Source organism: Fundulus heteroclitus, unplaced genomic scaffold (genome assembly GCF_011125445.2).
Source record: "Fundulus heteroclitus isolate FHET01 unplaced genomic scaffold, MU-UCD_Fhet_4.1 scaffold_51, whole genome shotgun sequence".
NCBI classification, from domain to species: domain Eukaryota; kingdom Metazoa; phylum Chordata; class Actinopteri; order Cyprinodontiformes; family Fundulidae; genus Fundulus; species Fundulus heteroclitus.
The window spans coordinates 1,089,585-1,113,727 of NW_023396934.1; the positions used below are offsets into that span (position 1 = coordinate 1,089,585).

The window sequence follows — 24,143 nt, forward strand, 5'->3', positions numbered from 1 at the left end:
AACAGACCCCGAATTTACAAATATAATCACTGAATAAAGTAATAAAGTAGTTTTAATTTATTGCCGGTATTATTACACTCCTTTTTTTAAGAATGGAAAACTGTTTTTTTTCCCATTCTTCGCCTCTTTCTCTTATCCCGTCCCTTTTGGAATCAGCTATAAGAAACCAGTGTTTAGCCTTCTGTTTGTTAAGCAGAAGATAGTGAGGCATTTATGACACTAAAAAGGAAAACAGTTGCTCTAGAAATAAACTTCTGAAAGGCATTGCAGAAATCATGGATGTCACCAAAGATTATTGAAAGAGAAAGAGAAAGAGAAAGAGACGCACATTGTCTCTTTCTCCTGCAAAGTTTACATTTCAATTGTTTACTTTTTAATCACTGCTGCACTTTACACTATAATTCACAAGCTGTTTGCAACAAAATTTCGTTCTGTATGCACTCTGTACATACAAAATGACAAATAAAGTTGTCTAAGTCTTATGTTGTTTGGGCACATTGATGTCTCTAACATCAGTGTTGACTTGGTACCTTAAAGTCAGTATCTGACCCTGACTGCCACAGACCCGAGAGTAAGACAGTTAAAATCTGTGGTCAAGTCCAGCTTTTTCAAACTGTGAAAGCTGGTTAAAAAGATGTTAATCTATTCATTAAGTAAAACTTGCTTAGATTACCACACTCCACTTTACTCTGGGTTTAATAAAGCTCTAGTGGCTTGACTGCAGCTGGTCCAAAATGCTGCTGCTCATCTTTTATCTGGTACCAGAAAACGAGAGCACAGTTCTCCAGTTTTGGCAACAATTCATTGGCTACTGGTTCACATTCGGTTCAGTTTTAAAATTATTTTATTTGTTTTTAAATATCTTCATGGCCTTGCTTTGCAGTATGTGTCAGACCTGCTTCATCTGCCGCTCCCTCTGTTTGCTCAGGTCAGCAGATTAGTTTTTATTAGTCATCCAGAAAGAAAAAGAGTGCAAAGAGGTAACCACACAAACTCTGGATTCAAGTAGCTTTACATATCAGGCAGGCCATTTCACTTTCTGTGTAATGTTCTTTTAAAACAGATCTTTTTTTTTTGGCCTTTAACCCAGTTTGAGTGTTTAGCTTTTTAAGTTTTTACTGTTTGTTTTTGTGGATCTGCATTGTTGTTGTTTTTTTTTTTTTTTTGCATTTTGCTGGCTTTAACCTTTTATTCTGTTTTGAATTGCTAGTTGTTAGACTGTATAAATAATGCTGAGTTGAGAATATTAATAGTTTTTAATAGGGGGGCAATATGGTTGTTTTGCAAACAGGCGTTTTTCAAAACAGCTCAACAACACAACGCAGTATTTATTCCTGACTTGAACAGGAAAATATTGTAGTTAATTGTAAAAGGAGCAATCTGAATGATCAGATTCAAGCAGACCAAGAAAACACTGCAGATTATCATTAATCTACAGATTTGTTTATCAATGTAGGTCTATAACCTCCCTGGGCAATGAGGCTGAGTTTCATCAAGCCTACATTGTCCGACATTTTCCGCTCAGCTGCAACACTTGAAGCACAAAGAGTTTCACACTACATCTCTACACATAATCCATCTGCTGTTTTCCATCTTGCTCCATGCACTTCTAGCCTGTTATACTTTATAACCTTTGTTGTCACCTTTCACAGCAACAGGTTTGTCATCCCAGTCTCTGCCCTGACCAGACAAATCTCCTCTATTGCGCAGGGCGCTCCAGTGGTCAATTACCAAACCAAAGGCCTATAGGACTTTTAAATGGGGAATCCTATACGAAATATAGCACTTTTTATGCACTGCATCCCCAGATTATATCAGTATAGGCACAGCTTTTCAAGCTCTGTGCCTCACTGGTTCTAAGTGACTGGAAAAAAATGCTTTTTTTTGGGAAATGTCTGGTACCAGCATAATTTATACTTAATAAAACCGGATTGAGTGCTGCGAACGAGGAATAAACAGTGGAAAAATGACCAAATAAAGAGTGTAAATGACTCCTTTAGAGGGAAGAGGTGTCATGATTTGAGTTTTTGTTATAGTTTATGTTGGTCTTTTTAATTAGTTCACTCTCCTGTCTTAGTATTAGCTCTGGTTTTTATTATTTGCTTATGTTCTGTTTGGTCTTTATGTTGATTTTGGTTCTGGATTAGTCTAGTTTAATTTCTGTTTTGGTTTAGTAATTCTCTCCATGTAATCAATTCTGTCTTAGGTTTAGGTTATGTATTTTTGGTTAATGGAATAGTTTGAGTTTTAATGTGGTTTGATTTTGTACTTTGTTTTATATTATCAGTTTCTTCTGGCCTGCTCTGATCAGTTATGTCACCAGCCTTTATTCAGTTCACCTGCCAGCATTCTTTTGTCTTGTCACTCCCCTTCACCAGTCACCATCCAATCAGCTTCAGTTTACTTCCAGCCATTTTGTCCCCCCTAATCAGCTCCACCCATTCTGGTAATTAGTCTCACTCTGTTCACCTGCTCACTCCCCTACTTATATCTGCCTCTGTCAACCTGCTTGTTCATTCACCCTGCTTGTTCGGCCTGAATACTGGGTCCCTCTGTCTCTGGTTCGTGACAAGAGGAGGAATGACGGGTCTGAGTTGGAAGTCCCTGATGTTACAAGTCCCTTAAAATGTCCCTTAAAAGTGCTCACCTAAATTACATGTAGACTAACTTAACTATGTGCACCTGAATTCAAGCGCAAATTGACGCATTACGGCCACCGCAGCACCACTGGTTCTGTGTCATTAAACAAAATGGCATGAAACACAACTACTAACTTTCCTATTGACTTTAATTTAATTAAGAGACATTTTGCTATGGGCGGAAGGACATTAATCGTAGTGGTTCATATTTTAAAGGCTGGCTGCTGATAAAAGCCCCTGGCTCTGAGGGAAGGGAGGGGAGGAGAAGAGCAGTAATGGTGTTGAGGCACAGAAGTACAGCACATATGGTTGAGAAACAATTCGGAATGGATAAAAAAGACTACTTATAAACAGACTAAATGGGGTTTTAGACTGCATCCGGTTAGCGGATCTGTTTTCTGATTCAACGTGCAGCCATGACTGGTTCCGAATGAAGGTGTCAACTGGCAGCCGCTCTCTCCCCTTGCCTCCTGCGTACGCAGTACTGGATCGTACCGGTTTACTTTCACCACTGGTTAAGACCATAATTATTCACAACTCTCATCACTCTTTCTGCTGCTCTGTTAACACGAACTGCAGCAGGAATAATTACTAATGGCCACAAGCTATAAAAGAAGCCTAGACAACTCCAAAGAAGGTGGGCTTTAGACTGAGTTCTGAATGGACAGTGAATTAATGGATTGTGCATCCCATATTGCCCATTGCCGTTTTTATGCGTGAAAAATGCCATATATGGTGTGTATGCATGTGAAGTCAGGGAAATGTGTGTGTCACACAGTCACTGCGCGATAGTTGAGAGCTCTGGTCCTATGACACGGGTTAAAAGGTGATGTGCGGCTTTTGTCCAGCAAAAACGTTGACCACCGGGTCCAGCGCATGATAAGATGCGGGGTTCTCAGCAGAAATGGTAGGCGTCCTCTCCGTTCCAGTAAAAACATCAGGAAGAGACTGAACTGTCCTGGGCTGCAACGGTTATAACTTTGGGTGGAGTCAAAGTTGTGGCAAGAGCATGTTTTATGATGGGGTTCAAGCCATGGTGCGCGCTGGGAGCAGTAGTCCAAGCGGTCATATAAGCTTTGAATATTTCTTTTTACCTCCCTTACTATCCTGTTTACTGTTTGTGGGGAAGGCTAAATATGGATCTCCATGCAGGCAAGTTGCCAGTTGCTAAAAAGAAACCAACCACTGTGTGATATTATATTCATACCAGAGAAACAAAATGTTCTTAGACAATATTATCAACCAAAAGTAAAATATATATATATTTTTTAGCTAATGTTAAAGTTAATTTAACAGATACCAGCAACAGTGCAGTAGGTAGTTTTATTGAAAACAATTATTTATTACCATCAAAATATTTCCCCTCTAAAGAATAGAGCTTACATAATTTTAGATTTTACAGGAATTTTGTTTTAAACAATTTTATAGCTCTTAACTAAGGGAGGTGGTGGAGGATATAAGTGTTGAGTGAAATTTGAAAAAAAATTGAAGTGACTCAAGACTTATTTGTTTCATATAAACTCTGTCTGGAATAAAAGTGGACTTTCACTTTTCAGACTGACTGATAATGCCACACAGCATCAGAAATGTCTGTCCTTCTTCCACTTCCTCTTCCAAGGTTGGCTGTGTACAACATCATGCCGGCAGATAACGAGCAGCACCCACCTCCTGCTGCCCAACTGGAAGGTCAGTGGAACAGGCCACAGCTCACACCTCTTCTCCTACCGAGGTCAGGATAAAGATGATAAACAGCTACAATTGATTGGCATCATTCACAACATGATGATGGTTAGAAACAATTTTCGGCCCTATGGGATCTAAATAAACATTGTACAAGGTCATCAAATGGGATAGAAGAAATTCTGTCTTTTGAGAGCCATAGGAGCCTCAAACTGAAAGAAAAGATAGAAAAAAAGGCTTGGATAAGGGGGGGAAATTAGCCCTGTGGGGTCAGAAAGAGAGCTACAGTGGAGAGAAGGAGGCGTTCTACTGCACAATATCATCTGTCAGAATATCCTCCTCCTCCCGTCGAGTGATTGATACAAGCACTTCCTCCAAAGGCCCTGAGGAGAACCACCTCCTACCTCCCTCCATTCATCCATCCATCCGTTCTTACCTCCTTCCAGTGCTGCATCATTCCTCTGTTTTCTTTCCTCAGCAGGCTCCTGAGCGGCCGGCCCCGGGGCCGACAGTGATGGAGAGAGGCCACGAACGGCAGAGGCATAGAGGACGAGCAGGGTGATGACACTGTCCAAAATGTAGAAATATGCACCTCCTTCTGGTTTCTATCTGCTTCCACTTTTCATTTACCAGAAAACGTTTTTATTCAATGGAAAAAAAAGGTTATCTTTAGGTGTCTACTGATTTCTCCACTGCCTATTATCTCTCATAGGCTATAATAGAGACAAAAGCTGTAAATATGCTACATAATAGTTCTGCTGTACAGCAAATTGCAACACATTAAATGGGCAGCAGTTTGGACAGGTGTGATCTGTGATCACCCAGACAGCACAATAAACCACCATTAATCATCAATAGCTAATAGAAAACATGTGAACAGGAAAGTAACCTTTGCTCAACTCTGCCATAAAGTGACACCAGCCACTTTAATGGAACAACAGTTCAATTTCTTTTTTTGGCATGTGTCACAATGTGGGGTTGTTTGTTTGTTTTTGGACTTATTATTCTCACTCCATGCTCCACTAATCTCAGTCACATCCCAGCCGTCACTCACCTTAATCAGTTCCACCTGCTGCTGCCACTAATCAGACTCACCCAGCTCACCTGTCACTCTCCCTACTTACACCTGCCTCATTCTAGCTCCCAGTGCCAGAAAACCTCGTATTGTCTCACTGCCTTCGTTTGGTCTTTCCCAGTGCCTTGTCGCTCAGCCTGCTGACCCGTTGGACCTGTTCTCGCCTTGCCGTCGCTAGTTTGTTAACTAGTGCTTGTGTGCACCTCCTGGTTAAGGTTATTCCGGGGATTTCTGTGTCTCGCTCTGCCCACGCTGGGAACACGTAGGCGGCTTCTAGTCAAGCATGTTTCTGCCTGCAATACCTGCCTGCCTGTATGATCTCATGTCACTCTCCATTTTTAAATAAAGATTTGATTCACCACCACTGTGTTCGGCTTGAATTTTGGGTTCCTAGCATACACAAAACTTACATTCAAAGGGAGTGTCTGAGTGTTTCAGAAACCTCTGACCAACTGGGAGTTTTACACACAAACAATTTCTTAGGTTTACAGTGAACAGCAGCTGTGTGAACAAACATGCCTTCTTAATGACTCAGGTCAGAAGAGAATGGGAAGACTGAACTTCTCTTGCCTGTCTTTCAGCTTGGACCAACTGACCAGTGGTATGCAGGATAGGCAGAATATCATATCTGAATGACATTAGCTGTGCCTCAAAGCAGATAGGCCACAGCAGCAGAAGACCAGAAAAGGTGTGACTCAGTTAAGAACAGAAAACTGGCTGCAATTCACACAGGCTCACTAAGGCTATAGTGGACAATCTTGTTTCGGGGTATCACCTTATCTATTGGCTGTCCCACATGCCAGTCTTTTGTGACATGCGGACATAACGCCAGTGCACATGCTCATTTCTTGCTAGGTTCATCTTGATGTGCATGCACATTTCTAGTGTTTACGTATCCAGCGAGCTTCAGTTTCAGCCGCTCATTGTAACTCTGCATTAATTGATGCCATTTCTCCCATTAAGTTGAAGGTTATATCTGGTAAGAAGAAATATGTGTGGATAAATGATGCATGGGTAAGAATTAAAAAATAAGTGTTGAAAAGCCAAATGAAGGTGGAGAAAAAACTGGAGTGGACTTTAGGTTCACTGTGACATCTATGAGGACAGACTTCATTGTTATAATTTACAAGTGATGAAAGTAAGGGGATCTTTTCTGAAATAATCAATAACAAATACAAAAAAAAAAAAAAAAAATCTTGTGACTTGTTTACCACAGTCAACAGATTAACATACCCTCCTATGTCTGTAGCATCTGATCTCTGCTCCACCAGAACATGCAATGAGTTTTCAATCATCTTTACAGAGAAATTCAGAACATTTGAAGGATAATCTGTACATCAATATCAAGTCCAGTACCGATGTTGTGCCCTTCAAAACAAATATGGACAAAATGGCACAATTCTACCAAATCAACTGCAAAACCTTAGAAAAAAATCATACATTAATTAAGCTCCTCCACCTTGTGTCTTAAAATTTTACCCACAGGTTTATTTAAGACAGTTTTGCCTTTCTTACCATCTGATTTTATAAAAAAAAAACAATTTGATAATTAAAATAATTCCCTGGGTCTCAAAAACTGCATTTATGAAACTAATGTTAGAAGAGAAAAAAAAAATTGTTGCTGGACAAATTGCTACTGTATTATTACCAGTCCATCTAAAATCATACAGTCATCAGTAAGATTTTGCAAAAACCTGTGTTTCAATAGTTAAATACCTTCTTAACAATGACCAGCCACTTTTCCAGTCAGGTTTCTGTGCTCATGGAAGTACTGAGACAGCCCTTGTAAAGGTTTGCATGACATCCGCATAAATGCAGACTCTGGAAGAACCATAGTGCTAATCATATTGGATCTTTTCTGGTACAGCACTTGAATGGTTTGAGTCTTACTTGAAGGAAAAGGAAAGGGACTTCTTTGTGTCAATTGCAGACACTGAATCAAGGCCCGTTCTTCCAAGATCAAAACTAAGACTGGACCTTCTAAGGCCAAGACCAAGACCAGACCTTTAAAGACCAAGGGCCTCACGTGCGACCCATGCGTAGGAAGAAAAACCCTGTGGTGCAATTTTTTATGCATGACTAAGGATGGAAAGAAGTTAACTTTGCGTCAAAGTGTGTGGAAATCCACGCACACTCTGCACCTGCTGTCAAAGAGTGCAGCAGCCACTTAAACTTTTTTCAATCAACAAGAACAGACTACAAAGTAGTAAAACCTAACCTAAATGCACAGAAATATGACTTCATTCAGTATTTTTCAACAAAAGGAATATTAAACTATTTTTTATGAGCTTCAGATTTTTTATAGTTTAAACCTATATGATAAAAGTTAATCACATTTAGCCCCATACATTAATGTTACAGACCTAAAAGATAATGGAAACAAACTCAGTCAGATATGAAATTTAAGTTGGCATTGGTGTGTGCACTGAGGAGCATTAAATGCATGTAAATCATCAAGCGTCCCTTCCATTCTGACTGAAAAAAAGGTGGCAGATCGTATTATTACCTCCTAACAAGTCAGGTGTAATGATTCCTAAAGTGGACAAGACATAGACAATCACACATGTACATAAGTAGCTGCGTAAAGGTGTGAGTAGTTGTGGGACAATGGCAGTTCTGGAGGACATTGCCAATGGAAGAATACGGAGGGAGCATGTGCTCAGGGATTTTACAAACCTGCTGGCAAATGAGAATGAATGGCTTATTAGCTGCTTCAGATTGCCAAGGGCATCTTGACGCAATGCATGGAACTTGAACCTGCTTTACAGAGGGACACTAGGAGGAGTTGTGTGTTGCCGGTGCCAGTTCAAGTAAATGCAGCTAAAAAGTAGTTACTACTTGGATTCTGACCAACTGGAGCATTTCAGAGGAAGCTGACTGACAGTTCAGATATGTCATCCCTGTGCTGTGCCATGCCAGGAGTATGTAGTAGCCTCATCGGTATGTTGGTCAGATATACTGCATAAAGTTCCTCTACACGGTGGCTGAACAGGCAGAAATTAAAATAACAATTTGCAGAGGAGCCAATTTCAAAATGTGATCGGCATTTTCGACTGCACTCACGTCTCTATGAGGTCCGTAAATTAATGTAAAGCAGTTCCATTCAATAAATGTGTAACTCATATGTAATGCTCAAATGTGCCTAACAAATAAAGTGCGTTGGCCTTGTGCAGCTCATGTTTCTTTCATATTTGTAATAGTATTGTTGGAAAAAAAAAACTTTAAGCAAAGGCAGTTCACGATAGATGACTTCTAAGAAAGTTTTATTGTTTTATGCGACATCAGGAATCAGTTAAGGGGTTTCATCGTTCCTTACATAGTGTGTGGTGACAGCACTCCTGAGAGAAATATAATAAACATATTCACCTAGATGCAGCAACTCTCTTCTTGACATACACCTTCATGTCACCCGCAGATCTGTCCTCAGATCCAGCAATGTTTACGGCATTAGGCCAACTTCTGTCACTCCATTTGTTTGATGTTATTGCTGATACCAGTGGAATGAATGCCAAATAGGGTTGTACATCTTGCCTCCACCTCCACAGTCAACTGATTTTTTTTGCCTCCACCTCCACTAACACCTCTATTTCACATTCAGTGAAGATCCCCTTACTTGCTTTACTGACCACTGCCATTGCCATGGTTATTTGCACATGTGGTGGGAGTGTTTTTAGTGCTTTGCATATTCATTTGTAGGTAGGGACAGAGTGGTCCAGGCTGCACATGCTGCTGCAATGAAGTCCACATAAATTAGGATGTAAAAAAGAAAAGTGTGAGGTAACCTATACACATGGTTTCATACATCTAAATATTTCTGTGCACCACAAGTTTTAAGATTTCTCCCCACTGCTATATTTTAGTACAGAATCTACTGAATGCTGTGGATAATGCCCAAGACCAAGGCAGATCCCTAATTGATAGAATTAGACTTAATTTTATATTTTTGCTTTCTAAAAATAAATTCTAAACAACAAAATGTGACAACTAATCACAACCAAAGCAACTTATGCCCAAGTTGTCTCAAGCCCTCCATTCCTTGTCGTTAGGGGACTTTATAGATTGTTTTGTGGAAGGAGCATGTAACAACATATTGGGCAATTCTTACAAGTGGAACAGCTTCCGCTCCAGAAAACCACACTTTCATCAGTATCCTCCATGCCTTCACCCATTTCATCGCTGGTGGCAGTGGTCCTGGTGTTGTAGTTGTCCAATGGTGACTGTTTTAATCTGTCCCACTGCTGTGCAAAGCTAATCAGCTCAGCAATTTATCAATACTGGCACGTCCATCAATCTCCAGCAGGCATTTGCTGAGCTCTCTCACGGCAGCATCTGGAAGGCCTTTCTCCCTTATTTCTGGGAAACATTTTGGATCCACGCATGCAGGACACAGCACTGCTTTTTCTGCATGACACTGGTGAATACTTTCAATCATTGTATCCATAATCAGATTGTGAACTTGGATTTTATGATCTGTTTCAGCATCAGCAGTGGTTTCATCTTCTGCCAACTCACCTGGCCTCTTCATCACACTTTTCTTTCTTTTCATTGGCAGGGCTGTCTGAGCTTCTGCATCACTGTCCTGCTGCTATTCCAGCATGCCATTAACCAACTCAACAAAAGTATCTTCCGCCTTCTTGACTCCCTCAAAGTCTCTGGAAAACTTTTTCAAACAATCCTCTGTTCCTTTCACCAAGCGCTGTGCTGTTGCAAGGTCCATGTCATTTGTTTGCAGGTATTCAGATAGAGGGTATGTCTTCAAACATTCTCAGAAAAAAAACCCTGAGTTGTAAGTATAGTTTCATTCTTCAGAAGAGCATCCTTGCAAGCTTTGGTTGTGCTTCTGTTTAAAGGTTTTATTGTCACATCCTTCTGAATCTTTTCTAAAGTGATAATCAGATCTGTGTACAATGCATGGTCAGGCTTTGAAGAGCTTCCAAACACTTTTCTCAAGGCCTCGTCTATGGCCCACCGGTGAGTTTTGCCAATTATACCAAGCTTTCTGTGTCTCTTGTCCTGACTGGTTTCTTCCTATGGCTTCATGCACTTTGTAGGAATCTCTAATAAATACTGCTAATGTCATTTAGCAGTGAGAAAAGAGATTCACTTGGCACAACAACCCCCGTGGTCTCAGATAGCACAAGGTTGAGTACATGTAACACCATATATGTACTTGGTCAGGAGATGTTTCTGTGGGCAGTGCAGAGAAGCCATTGTATTGACCTTGCATGTTAGCTGCACCATCTGTTGCTTTCCCAACACACTGATGTCAGTGTCCATCTTCTCAAGTGTCTATTTCACAGGTTCTACAAACCACTGGCCAGTTGATGACTCACAGCCAATGACAGCAATGAGTCTCTCGTGGACAGTATCAGTAACGTATCACACATCCAAAGTACACTGATCTTTGGATGTCAAATCCTGTGTGGCGTCCATTTGGATTGAGAACATCCTTGCGCTTCTCACTTTGGCCGCAATTTCCTGCTCAATTAAGTTTTTGATGACTTGGGTTACTTTATTTACTGTTGTTTTTGAAAACATAGTTACAAGAACCGTCTCCCCTTACTTGCTTACTTTTTACTTATTTCAATGCAGTGTATGACATGCTATTGTAGGCAAATATCATATGTGCTTGCCAAAAGTAAAAGTTCAATAAAGTTGCCATGGTTGAATGACATGCTTTCTAAATGGTATGCAGCTTCATTGCGGTGTCTCTGTAGCTAAGCCCACATTTACTGATAACACCGATAATAATGTCAATAACACGTTCCATGACCTGCCTTCTCTTTCTGACCTGGTCTCGCTGAACTGACATATGTTTATCACACAACAGAGTATGGATGTCTGATTTGCTGGCAACGAGGAAAAAGGCTTCTGCTCTCTCTCTATGGCCTTTCCTTTTCTCATGCTCTCAAATACGCTGGTGGACATGTTCCCATGAATGCATGCCCCCTTTGACAAATGCGCTGTCAGAAGCTGAAGGCTTTGCAAATGCAAGATGTACAGAACAGAATAGAGAATGATTAGATTCATCGTATGTCAGCCATTTTCTGTTTTTTGCCATCTTTTGAGTGAAATACATTTGGAAATATTCAATTGCATGTCTGATTTGGGTGGTACTGAAAAACATCAAGTCAAATCATTGACTGTGGGCGGGAAAAATAATCAAATGGCTTTTCTTGACTTTTATGACTCTCAGTGTCCTTGTCTTTCCCTTTCTATCCCTCTCTCTCAGTCAGTACTCCTGGCTGCTCTGCAAAATGAAATTAAAATTTTGATCAACTATATCTATACTGTGAAGGTTGATTGTTGTTAATTATCATAGATGAGGCACAAAACGTTCTAAGAGCAGAACCTGCTGTGTTCTTATATTGTACCTGAAGGTTCCTGCTCTGACTCCATAGTGCCTCAAACAAGCACCTCCTCCATGAGATCAGGAGATCTTGAAGCACCAACTGCTCCTCACTGAACTGACTGTTTTCTTCATTACATTTAGAAAAAAAATGAAATTAACCCATATTTCTACTCAGATGTACTAATTTGCCATGTCTATGGATTTTGCTTTGTTTATATAACAAACATTTTCTTAATCTCAAGTGGATTTAACAAGGTTTAACAAAGGTTGGATACAATAATATAGCAATCAGAATATTTACATAATTTGTAAGTGGAGTGAAAAATACACTAGATCTGAATTTTAGCAGTAAACAAATATTTATTTTTTTCCAAATCCTCTTTGTTAACGATACTTTAAATTTTTTTTAATATACTTACAATTTTGTTTCATCTTGGTTTCCTTGCATCTAAAGTCAAACTAACCTCCTTATAAAACTATTTGTGCACAATAGGCTATGCTAGCGTTTTAAAAAAAAAAGTCAGTTTAGCACGCTTTGCAGCATCAGCACCCAGTTATTTTTTTTGTACTACCGCTCTCTCTGTGCTCTTCCTTTCCTTTTCAAACTTATTTCGTGCTCCATTTTAAACAGTGCACACGGGACTGGTGCAGTACTTGTGTATCCCTCTGCAGTTAGCCACTGTATAGATGAACCTCAGAAAATGTAAGAAGGGGAGGGGGAGGAGGATGGAAGGGTGGATGAGGGTAGTCTTCTTCTCCCTTCCGCAACTGATATCTGTGGGAGTTGCAGCCGGGCGGTGAGCCGCTAGAATGGCATGGATATGAACACTGATCCGCACCAAACCTTTGCAATTGCTGAGCAGGCCGGGCCAAGCCACCAGGCCAGACCAGCGGGAAAACTCGTGGTTCTCCCGATGGCCAGTCTGCGTCTGACCATATGTCCAGTAGAGTATTTTGGAGAGCTTAAACCCCAAATGTGTGAAAAAGATGTGCCCAAACAGTTGTATAGCTCAAGAGGTATTTGCAGGAATAACTGGACAAAATAAAAGGTTAAAATCTTGATAGTTTGTCATGCTGAAAAAAGAGAAGACTTTTTTTTAAGTTTAGGGAAAACTGAAACATGAGTAAACGTTTGGGATTTTCACTTGCAGAACAAAATGTCTTAAAAATTCCTGTTTTTTTTTATTTTTGTATTTGCCAGCTTTACTTTAGCTTAATTATCTTACATGTGACCTTCAGAACTTTGCATGACTCTGAATTCTACTCCTTTGTTTTTTTTTCTGCAGAACGGAGCAGATCCAAGCGAGGGCTGTGTGTTAACAGCCGCAGCCACCAGTGGTGTTGCTTCTCGTGTATTTGCATGAACCTTCTGAAGTTAAGTGTGTTAGCGGCTGTTCATGCTGCTGACCGGTGTTTCGCATCCACTTCAATGGCATGAGATTTTTTTTTTTGCTATTGTTCACCATTTCTGTGGATGGGAGGAGAAGCAAAAAGGCACATAACTGCAGGCACTGTGTGAAATGTTAAAATGGAGATTAGCCTGGCCACCACAGATCTCGCTGCTAATGATTAAACATCACTCCTTGCATTTCAATGGGAACACTTGTGGCTGCAAGCGCTCTGATAAGGGTCCGGATTAATTCACACATATGCAACGCTAAAAAAAGAAGTAGAAAAAAGGACGTGCTTTCAGAAAGAGAAGCTCTGCTGGTTCAGATATGTGTCCACATGGCTCAGTGTCCTTTGACAGGAACAAATCAAACCTAACAGCAAATCTAAAGAAACCCTTGTGGCCCCCTTTAAACTACTATTTCTTTAAGATAAATGTCTGCAGAAATGAAAACACAGCTGATAAGCCTTTTTGTAGACAATTGCTCACTTTATGTAGAGAGGGTTTACAAGCATAGTAATGGAGTCTGTAGCTTTGAAGAAGTAAACTGGACAAACAAAATCAATTTTATTTGTTTAAAAGTAAAGAAGTTGGAATCTCTTTAAAAACCAGTGAGTGCAGTACAGCTCGGCAATATCATCAGATTATCCAAATAGTTTGGAGAACACAGTACGAGTAAAAATGTTTGCATGCTTTAATTGGTAGATGAATAAAAAGTTTAGATTTGAATGTATGTTTTAGTTTACTTGTGAAGGCATCAGTACATGTTTCCAACATTTAAACCAAACTGAAGGAAGGACACGGGGAAGGGCTGCTAAATTGTTGTTATATTATTCTCTATTTTTATTGTTTTTGTCTTTTGTTTCTTTTATTGCAATTCCCTTTATTCTTTTCAAATGTGTTTCCTTTTACATGCTCATACATACATACATTCATACACACTCACACAAACACACAAATGTATACACACATATACCTTACAGGGTGAGCAAGGTGATCTCATACAGATTAATTGCAATGGCACTCATGAGGTAATTGTTATTTCTTTCATATGTGTTATACTCCTAAGAAACAAGTATGGGTATTGGCCATCATTGGTGCATCTCTAATAGAATACATTAAGAATAGTATTTGATTCTAATCAGGAGTAAACAAAACCTGCAAAAATGGAACCAAGAATAAGTATAATTAGTGTATTTGTCCTTGATTTGAGCAGATAAATAAGATTATCTGCCGAAGAAACGAGTACTTTGATACCTAATGTAAGATAATTAGATAAACTGCATTTGAAGTAAGAAGATGGAGATTCCAAGACTGATTTTCACAGTTCTTGTAGTCTGTTTTTGTTTTATTATGCACAAGAAAAAAAAGTTAACTCACCCTACTCTGATGAATATTTCTTTAATCTGAGTATGCTATTTTTAAAATAAACTGTACAGTATGATTTCTTGTGTTGTAAATGTGCCCTTATTGTATAGTGTCTTATTATCATTTGATTTGTTTTCATACTTTTTTACCTTTGTGTGAATCTGCATGCTTGTGGCGACTGGGCAGCCGGGGTGAAAGCAGTTCGGGCCGGTTGGTCTGTGAGTCCCGGACTGGGATCTACGGTTGAAAACGAGCCCGCAGCGAGGAAGCTCGGTGCGGGAAACTGCTTCATGAAGTCGCAGCTCAGCTTTCCTGCGAAAGCAGAGAAATTTTACACACAGCCTTATTCTGTAGGGCAGTAGGCTGTTTAGGTTCCGATCTGGAAGGAGGAAGGCTGTACTTGAGTCCAGGGGCCTTTCAGCAGGCACCCTGCTGTGAGAAGAGTCACTTGGGTGACTGCAGCAGTCCCCTACATTTCTTGTGGCTTTAACCTTAAGGCCACTACATGCTCCACGAGAAACAAGACATTTGTTCTCGTTCCTGCAGCGAATGGTGTCATTTTGTTTTCACAGCCCCATCTTTGAGAGCCTCCCTGCATGTTCTTGGTATGGGTGGACCTTTTTTCTCAAGGTGTGTCCGACTACTGTACTGTAATTGGACAGGATTTAGATGGGCTTGTTTAGGTTGGAGAAGAGGAAATATCTGCAATCGCGCAATCTCACAATTCAACTCTTGTCGTTTAAGCGGTTGATCATGCCAATTCTGCACCGCACATCCCCGATGTTCACAGTCTTTACAAATAGTGGCAGGGAACACCATGCGCTATTGTATGTCTGCTTCTCAACTTTCAGCTCTCCGCATACTCTGTTCTCGTGGGGTATGTAGCGGCCTTAGAGTCTGGGGAGACAAAGGTCAATGAACAGAGTGGATTGATGAATAGACAGATGGATTCAGGATTTTAAAAATGATCTTGTGTTTCCTCAAGCCTCAAGTTTTGGTTATTACCATTTTAGTTTCTGAGTCACTGACTGAGAGCAGACATTTTCACAAATGGTGCAAAAGTCAACTGAGCTGTGTAGAGATTTGAATCAGTAACACTAATATTTTTTGATTAAAGTTTTCTAGAAACATGGTTCATAGTAGGCTAAGTGAATACAAATTTTATTTATAACACTTTTAAACAACAAAATTGACCAAAATTCTTCACAAGACTGTTTGTGAAGCTTTTAGCAAAAGTACAGAATTTTGTTTGGCGAAGTTTTTGAGCTCCTCTATGCTGGATCAAGCCTCATCCATAGATGGTCTTTTGCACAATAACCATGCATCTGATCTGATACAGAATATATCTCACTGATGTGGATTTGAGAAAACTGTACAGACCTAAGCTTCCAAAATGATCACTTAAGCAAACTTTTTGAATTAATAGGTTTGAAAAATTACAACATTTGATTCTTAACACATTCCTTAAACTTTGCAGTCTATTTTTTTTTTCAATCATTTAAAAGTGTTTGCGAAATCCCTTTTCCAGTCTGCTGCAATGCACGTAAATTAGCTGTATATTAAAACTTTTTCCCAAAGTAGAATTTTCCTTTCCTTAAACATTGACTGCTTTTGTTTGAAGAAGCTCTACATTACATCATCGGACCTTCATAAGAGTGATGACAGAGGCTTGCATTAGAAGCAGCAGAATTCCTCTTCTCTACCATATCTACTCATTTCTCGAACTTCTCCTCCACTCATACATCACTTCCCACCTCCTGCTTTCTTGACAGCCTGCCTAATACCAATTACACCAAACTCTAGATGTCTCCTTGGCTTTCTATTGCTTCCTTTCCGAGCCACCAAAATGACTTCCCAAACACAGAACAGCAGCCACCGCCTCTCCACCTTTCTGCTCATCCATGACACAAGCTGGAGTGTGAAGCTTGCAATACAAAGGCCAGTGATCAGATTGAAGAAAAATTAAGGATTTAGCATTACATGTTCTTTCTAATTAAATTGACAAAACTAAATATTTTAGAAAGCTTTTATTTATTTCCCCTGTTTCTTGTCTGTAATTAATTCTTCTGTTTTCCCCTGTTTTATTTCCATTTGCTTGATGTGAAAATTATACAGAATTTCATGGAGCCCACAAAATGGGTTGAGATTATTATTGGCTGGTTATTTGGCCAAGATACTTGTCATTACCAGAAGTCACATTACTCAGTAAGAGTTTGCTGATGGTTTGTTCTCTCTATATATATCTTTATACTGCTAAAAAATAAAGAAAACACCAATATGCTGCATTTGCTGCAGATGGCAGTGGTGTGAGTAAACAGCTCTCCAACTACAGCAGCTTCCAAAGTCATTAAATATATGTGACAAGCCTGATAATCAAATGCATCTAGTGCAGCATCATCATGTCAAACTAAAAAAGTATATATATATATATATATCATCCTACAGCTGCACCAAGTGACACACACACACACACACATATATATATATATATATATATATATATATATATATATATATATATATATATATATATATATATATATATGTGTGTGTGTGTGTGTGTGTGTGTGTACAGCATTATTACATACAATACAGTGACGAAAGAAATTCACTGGTAACATAGGCAATAAATAATAGAAAGAACATTATTTCACGGGTTAAAATAAAGCAATATGTACCGCAATTAGTGCTTCACCTGGTTGCAAGAAAAAAACAACAGTTTGGAACTAGAACCAGTTTATTGCAACAACCTCCTCTCTACTGGGCTGTCTCAACCTTTTATAATATGATATGAAAATTATTTTAGAAAACTCACAAGAGCAAAAAAGCAAAACAAATGTGGAAATAAAATAACATTTTCACATTTTTGACCATTTTGTTCTTGGCTTTTTGCTAAGATTTCAGTGTAGTTTTTATGTTTTTATTTATTGTTGATTTTATCAGCTTCAGTCCTTCACAAATGTGACCTTATCACATTTAAATTGTTCTTCTGGCATATTGATTTCCTCCATTAATTCCATTCTTTAGCTCTAATTGTTTTTTTGTGCTTTCTCCTGCTGCTATGACCCGATTGAACCACAGAAAGAATCAATATGGTTTCATCTTACAATATTATATAATCATCTATTTCCTCTTTTAGGCTCGAATTACATTTCCTCTGTAACCACATCCAGAGATCAGCAGAGAGCAGATAAAAAAAGAAAACAAAGGTAGCAAAGGCATTGATGGGACAAGTACAGGTAAAGAAAGAAGAAAAAAAGGGCTGTGATGAAAGGACGGCCAGGACAAAGATAGGAGCATAGTTTATTTTACTAAAAGGGAAGAAGGCACATAAGGTGGACTGCAAAAAAGATGAGGGTAAAAAAGAGAGAAAATTAATATTTTATGAAAGTCATAGTGACGGAAAGAGAAAAGAAATTCTCTTGGCACAGCTTTATTTAAAAAAGCACTTTGAACTACCGCATATGACAAAAGGACTTTACAAAAGGATAAGTTAAAACATTGAAAATTAAAGGCATAACAAAAACACAAATTAAAATAAAAAATACCAAGATGCATAGAAACCAAAACTAAAACTGAAATAAAGTGAATTAGTACCTTATATGGGGTCAAAAGAAAGGTTTTGTGGCTCTAAAATATTACAACATATGCACTTTAACAGACCTGTCCAGGGTGTACTCCACCTCTCAACCCAGTGAACACTGGAGACAGGCACCAGCAACCCCATGAGGGATTAAGCTGTTCAGAAGATGGATGGATGGATGGATGGATGGATGGATGGATGGATGGATGGATGGATGCACTTTAACAGCTGATCAGCTTGTCCTCAACCTGGATAAAGGTCCCCAACTTCAATCGAGCTATCGCCAAATATCATTTAATGCAGATGTTAAAATAATCTGCTTGGCATTATCCACAAAGCTAGAAAAAATAACACATCATGTTAAATATACTGATCAGACTTGATTTATTTAAAATTGGTATGCTATAAATACAAGAAGACTCAATAATCGACAGACTATATATCAATAGACTATTGCAACATTCAAGTTTCATGAGCAGAGAAGGCTTTTGACAAGGCTTATTGGGGATTGATATGTGCTGCTTTACATACATTTGAATTTGGACGTATTTTTGTCATGGATCACATTACTATATACTGTAGGTAACAACAAATGACTGGATTTCTCGAGCTTCAATCCTCAAAGAGGCACCAAACAAGTTTGTCCACACTCCCCCTCAATGTTTCCTATATGCATTGGACAACTGGTGGCTACTACTTGTCAAAGCAAAAATGTTTATTTAATCCAAACAGCTAATAGAACACAAAAAATTTGTTTATATGCCGATGATGTATCGCTATTTCCAGGAATTCCAATCTCTCTTTTACAAAGACAACATCCCTAAATAGGGTTTCAACTGTTTAAAAATACTGTATCAATTAAATTATATCCCACTTGTCAAATAAATAGAACACAACCTAAAATAGTGGATAACCCTCCCTTTCTCACTCATGGCCAGTCTCTGTGATTAAAATGATGATCCTCCCTAAAACAAACTATATATTCTCTATGATCTTTGTTAAACCACCCCAGACTTGGTTAAACAGCTATATTTCTATTGTATCATTTTTTTTTTTTGGACATCAAAACTTTGAAGGCAAAAGCTTTAAAAGAAAAGGTTATGAGAATCATAACTTAAAAACCTTTCTAAAGATTACATGGCACCGAGATTACTAGATATGTTCAAGTGGATTTGGGAAAACCCATCAGTTAACTTTTAAATTGCTTTATTTTACTGCATCAAATCATAAAAGTAATTAGCAGAACGCAAATGCGTAATTCAAAGAAAGATGTCAAATGTTGAAAATGCTTTCATCTTTTATGTAAAACTGAAAAAGTAACAATATGTATACTTTTTTGTACACTTGTAATGACTACACAAGTGTTGTCATTCAAAATAAACACACAATTTACAGGAAAACCTCATGCCATTTCAGCCAAAACATGTGGCAGTTTTACTTATTTCTATTCACACAGACAATAAAATAAAATAAACATATAAGGCTGTTTCCATTTCAGTTAGTAGCCCTAAATTAAAAGCAAGTAGACAGCAAGGATGCAGCTAATAGAAAAAAGAAAAAAATAATAATATCAGCTCAACTATTTCTCTTCAAAACAATGTTACAACACAATAACAGTGTAGCAACCCAAAGGGTGCTCCTGAGAGACAATGTAGTATTATTAGGCTTGGGTTGTCATGATACTGTTAATTTATTTAGCTATTTTTCAGTTTAATATGTTGATCTATTGTCTACCTGTTTATTTATGTAGAGGTGCTGGAGGGGCTGAGCTAGATAGAGTTCTGCACCATGAATTAAGTGGCTGTTCTTTTCAGTGACAACCATTGGTTTGTATTCAAGTTACAAAATCTGGCTTCTGACAGCTTTTTGTTGAACAGTAGTTGACGTGCAAATTAATACTAAAATGTCTTCATTTAAGGTTGCCCACATGGTTGGCTATAATGGGCATCTTATTGTAAAGAATGTCAATAACATACTTTTTTACCAGCTATTTTATAAAAATTTAAACCTACCTGAGAATTGGCAACAAAAGGGTAATAAAGGAACAGCACGCAGACAGAAGCTGATCAACCATGTTGTTTGCCTAGAGCGATTATTACTGATTTTTTTTAATGCTTTTATTTAAAAAGTCATTTGTAGGCTGGATTACAATCACCTGCTCACAGCCCATTGAATAGCCCTGATCCTGATCCACATGCTCTCTGGTACTGTCGGCCTGTTTTTGGAGTACGTGAAGATCATAGACACAGATCTATGTCAGAATTCCAGTCTGCCCCTTACTGTGCCTTTTTGGTAAGATTACAAAACAGGATTTGGAACCACTCTTGCATTTGTGAGAAAAAAATATTTACTTAAGTACTGGAATAATATTAAGAGGTTAAAATATAATTAATATTTTAAAATATGTTAGCAGATCTTGTTTCTAAAGAAATAATTTCATGAAAAAATCAAATTTGTTTGGTCTCTGAGGGCATCGGAAGGGCGAGTGGTATGAAGATGCTAGCACTGGGACTGTGCTTTTCTGAGGTAAAACTCGCATTTGGGATGCTGCTTTCGTGTGGCAGTGGGTCTGGCACAGAGGTGTGAGCTGTGGCGTGAGGATGCTGCTGCTCCTGGTTGGTATAGGTGAGTTTTGGGCAGAGCCATGGGTGGCTTGGGGCTTCATCTGGTTCCCAAAGGGATGTCTGCCAGTAAACCAGGTGGGAGGCGCCTTCCTGTATTTGATAAACATTACATAACTCAAAAACATGTGAAATTGCACAACAGTCATCAAAGAAAAAAACAGTCCTGGACCCTGGACCGGTATTGGATGACTTGTTCTTAAGGACTGTGCTTCTCAGATTGCATATATCTTTTTTATGTTCCAGATGTCCCTGAAATTGCCCAAGGTCCTTCATTTGTGGAAGGACTCAAAAATGTTCCCTGCTCCAAAGTCCAAAACACACACACACATGCACAAGCACACACTCAGACAGACAGACAGACAGACAGACACACACACACACACACACACGCACAAGCACACACTCAGACAGACAGACACACACACACGCACCTACACACACACACACACACACACACACACACACAACATGTAATGATTTTAGGCCAGTGGATTTCACATCCCATTAAATAGGTACTATTAAATCTGTTACAGGATATCCATGATCCTTTTCCAGTTTGCTTATAGGTCATAAAAAGAGATGTAGAGGATGCAATAGAGACAGTTTTCGGTTTTTAATTTCACTCACTCTCACAGTTTAGCACACAAACCTGAGAATTTATTTAATATTTATTTCTTGGTTGTTCAATTTTTTTAACTTTGAGGAAACAATGTGTCAGAGTAAATTAGGTTTTATCTGAGTCGATCCTTTCTTCCACTGGTACCCCAGGTATGGGTCCTTTCCTCTCTTTCATTTGTTTTACATACAAATGATTGCCAGAGCCATCGCCCTGGACACCGCATTATCAAATTCATCAGCAGAGAAAACTCTGAATATAGGCTGGTAGTAGGTGACTTTTTAAATTGGTGTAAAGCTTCCTTTTTTAACACAAACAGGGGTGACAAAAATATTCACATTTATTACACAGACTGGGGTGTGTTCAAAGAGGACGCTAAACTGGAGGAATACACATCATCTGTGCTGTCCTGTATTCACTTTTGCACAGATGCTCCTCTACCCAGGAAGACAACCAGAATGTTTCCTAACCAGAAACCTTGAGTAGACAGCACAGTGTGGTTCCTGCTGAAAGCCCAGGATACATCATACGAATCAGGAGACAGACTTGCCGACAGCAGGGCTAGGACTAAACTGAATAGTAGGCTAAGCACAGGTACAAGCAGCACATCAAGGACTACTTCAACAGCAAGAACCTATGCAACATGTGGAGAGGCATGAGGACCATCACAGACTAAGCACAGTGGCCAGGAGCTCGGCAATGACCCAGCTCTCCCTGACACATTAAAGAATTTCTTTGCATGCTTCGACTCTCCAAGCAGCAGAGAGTTGGCTCATCTTCCTCAGCCAGAGGTGCAGTATCAACCTCTCATTCTACAGCTGCACCAAGTGACCTCCTCCCTAAGTAAGATCAATACCAACAAGTCTGCAGGTCAAGACATAGTGTCATGTTGGGTGCCAAAATCATGCGTTGACCAACTTGCAGTTTTGTTTTAAATTTATCTAACCTTACTCCTCAGCTCCCCATGGTTTCTGCCAGACTGAAGTCCTCCATCATTGTGCCTGTGCCTGGAAAAAGACCCTTTAGTGAATGACTCAATGCAATCTGCTGGGTTCATTAGATGGAAATCTTTTCTTAGCAAATCGGTATATATGATTCAGTTGGACTGACTTTATTAAGTGCCTTGAGATGACGTGTTGTGAATAGGTGATGTATGAATACTAAATTGAATTTCAATAATCCACCTGAATGCTATTAAAGGACGGGATTATAGGAAGACTTCATAAGACGCCTCAATTGAGAATAGATTGATAAGATCATTATCCTGATCTGTAAAATTTAACATCTGTCTCCAATTTAACCTTTAAGCAATAATTAGTAATAATGACACCTAGTGGTTAAAATTGGAACAACACATGCACGATGCCTTTCAAGGACACCCACCATTTACTCAATGGTCCGTGGTTGCATTGAATTTTTACTAACATAGGATAGGTCTATGATGATTTATTTTGTTCTACTTCTGGTCCACTTCTCTTACTTCCATGTGTGCACCCTGCTGCTCTTTTGCCAAAGTAAAATACGAAATGCTGCACTCTGTTTTGGGAACCCTGGGAAAGCTCATATGATTGGCTCAGGAACCAGGAAACAAACACGAGCAACACTCTGAACCAAAGTTGTTCCAGACCATGCCTCTAAGTTTGAAATGAGAAAAACGTTAGGCATTGTGGATGGAGAGGACCAATTGTTTATAGGGAATGTTCTTACCATCCCATGTGACAAATCAGAATGATTTAGGCTGTAATTATCTTACTTATTGCACCTTTAAAGGGGAAATAAGCAAAATCTCACGACTAGATGGCGCGTTAAGCACTGTAGACTAAAAAAACATATGTGAAAAGTCATAACTCTCTACCTCCACTCCACTCCCCTTGCCCTCCCCTTCTCTCCAATTGCCCCGTTTGCACATACAGTATTTGCAGACGATAAATGCACAGCAAAACATCATCACCTTTTGGAGAAACGTATCTAGTCAAGAAGAAAGTAACTCCTAACTTTATAATGCTGTTAGCAAAAGAACATTTCGATCCGCTGAACGTGCTCTCCACCATTTTGCTCCAATGCTACACTGGTCTGACGGTAGCATTTTATGGGCAAGGAGGGGCTAAGCCCTGAGCTCATCTCAGCAGCTCATCTGTACTAATATCTCATTGAGTACATCTCATACTTTCATGTCAATAAGGGATTTTATCAATAACACAGAGCAGTTTACACCTTTCCTTTTTACCTTTAGAAAATATGTAAAGCTGTCATTAGCGTAACTATGAAATGGCACACGGAGCTTCCTCAGTATATAGCCAAATGTGACCAAATAAAGAGCAGCACAAGGGGAGCTAAAACTGAGCCCCTTGGGAACCCCCACACAAGAAAAGAGCAGAGTAGGATAAATGGTCCCCCAGGCTGACACAGAAAGTTTTCTTTACCAAGTTGACTCTGAACCGAACCAGCGTTTAGTCTCTGATGTACACCCATTAAAGGAGATGAAGGGAATCCTGAAAAGGAGGAAATATTAGTAAATCAGAGATGAAGGAAAATGAATGATGCAAGATGAATGTGGACTTGAGGAAGAGATGGAAGAAGAAGACTAGAAAACTAAACAAGATTAGGAAATAAGTAGTGGTGGAAGATGAAATACAAGAGAGGAAACAGGAAGAAGAAATGAGGCAACAACATTGCTAGAAACCTTAAGTAAAGCGATGGAACTGAGTATGCTTGAAGAAAGTGAAGGAATAACTGATAAAACATACAACATAAACAGAATAAAAAGAGAAGAATAAGGAACCAGCAAAGGAACAGAGAAATCAAAAGAGACTAAA

The 24,143-nt window shown here is 39.1% G+C and overlaps 1 long non-coding RNA gene across 1 annotated transcript; it reads left to right on the forward strand.

The window, feature by feature from the left end:
- Positions 1-4,260: 4,260 nt before the first annotated feature.
- On the forward strand, positions 4,261-5,638 carry LOC110368570. The gene is made up of 3 exons (XR_002428194.2): positions 4,261-4,325; positions 4,798-4,877; positions 5,516-5,638. It is a non-coding gene; the product is annotated as an uncharacterized LOC110368570 (long non-coding RNA).
- The last annotated feature ends 18,505 nt before the right edge of the window (positions 5,639-24,143 follow it).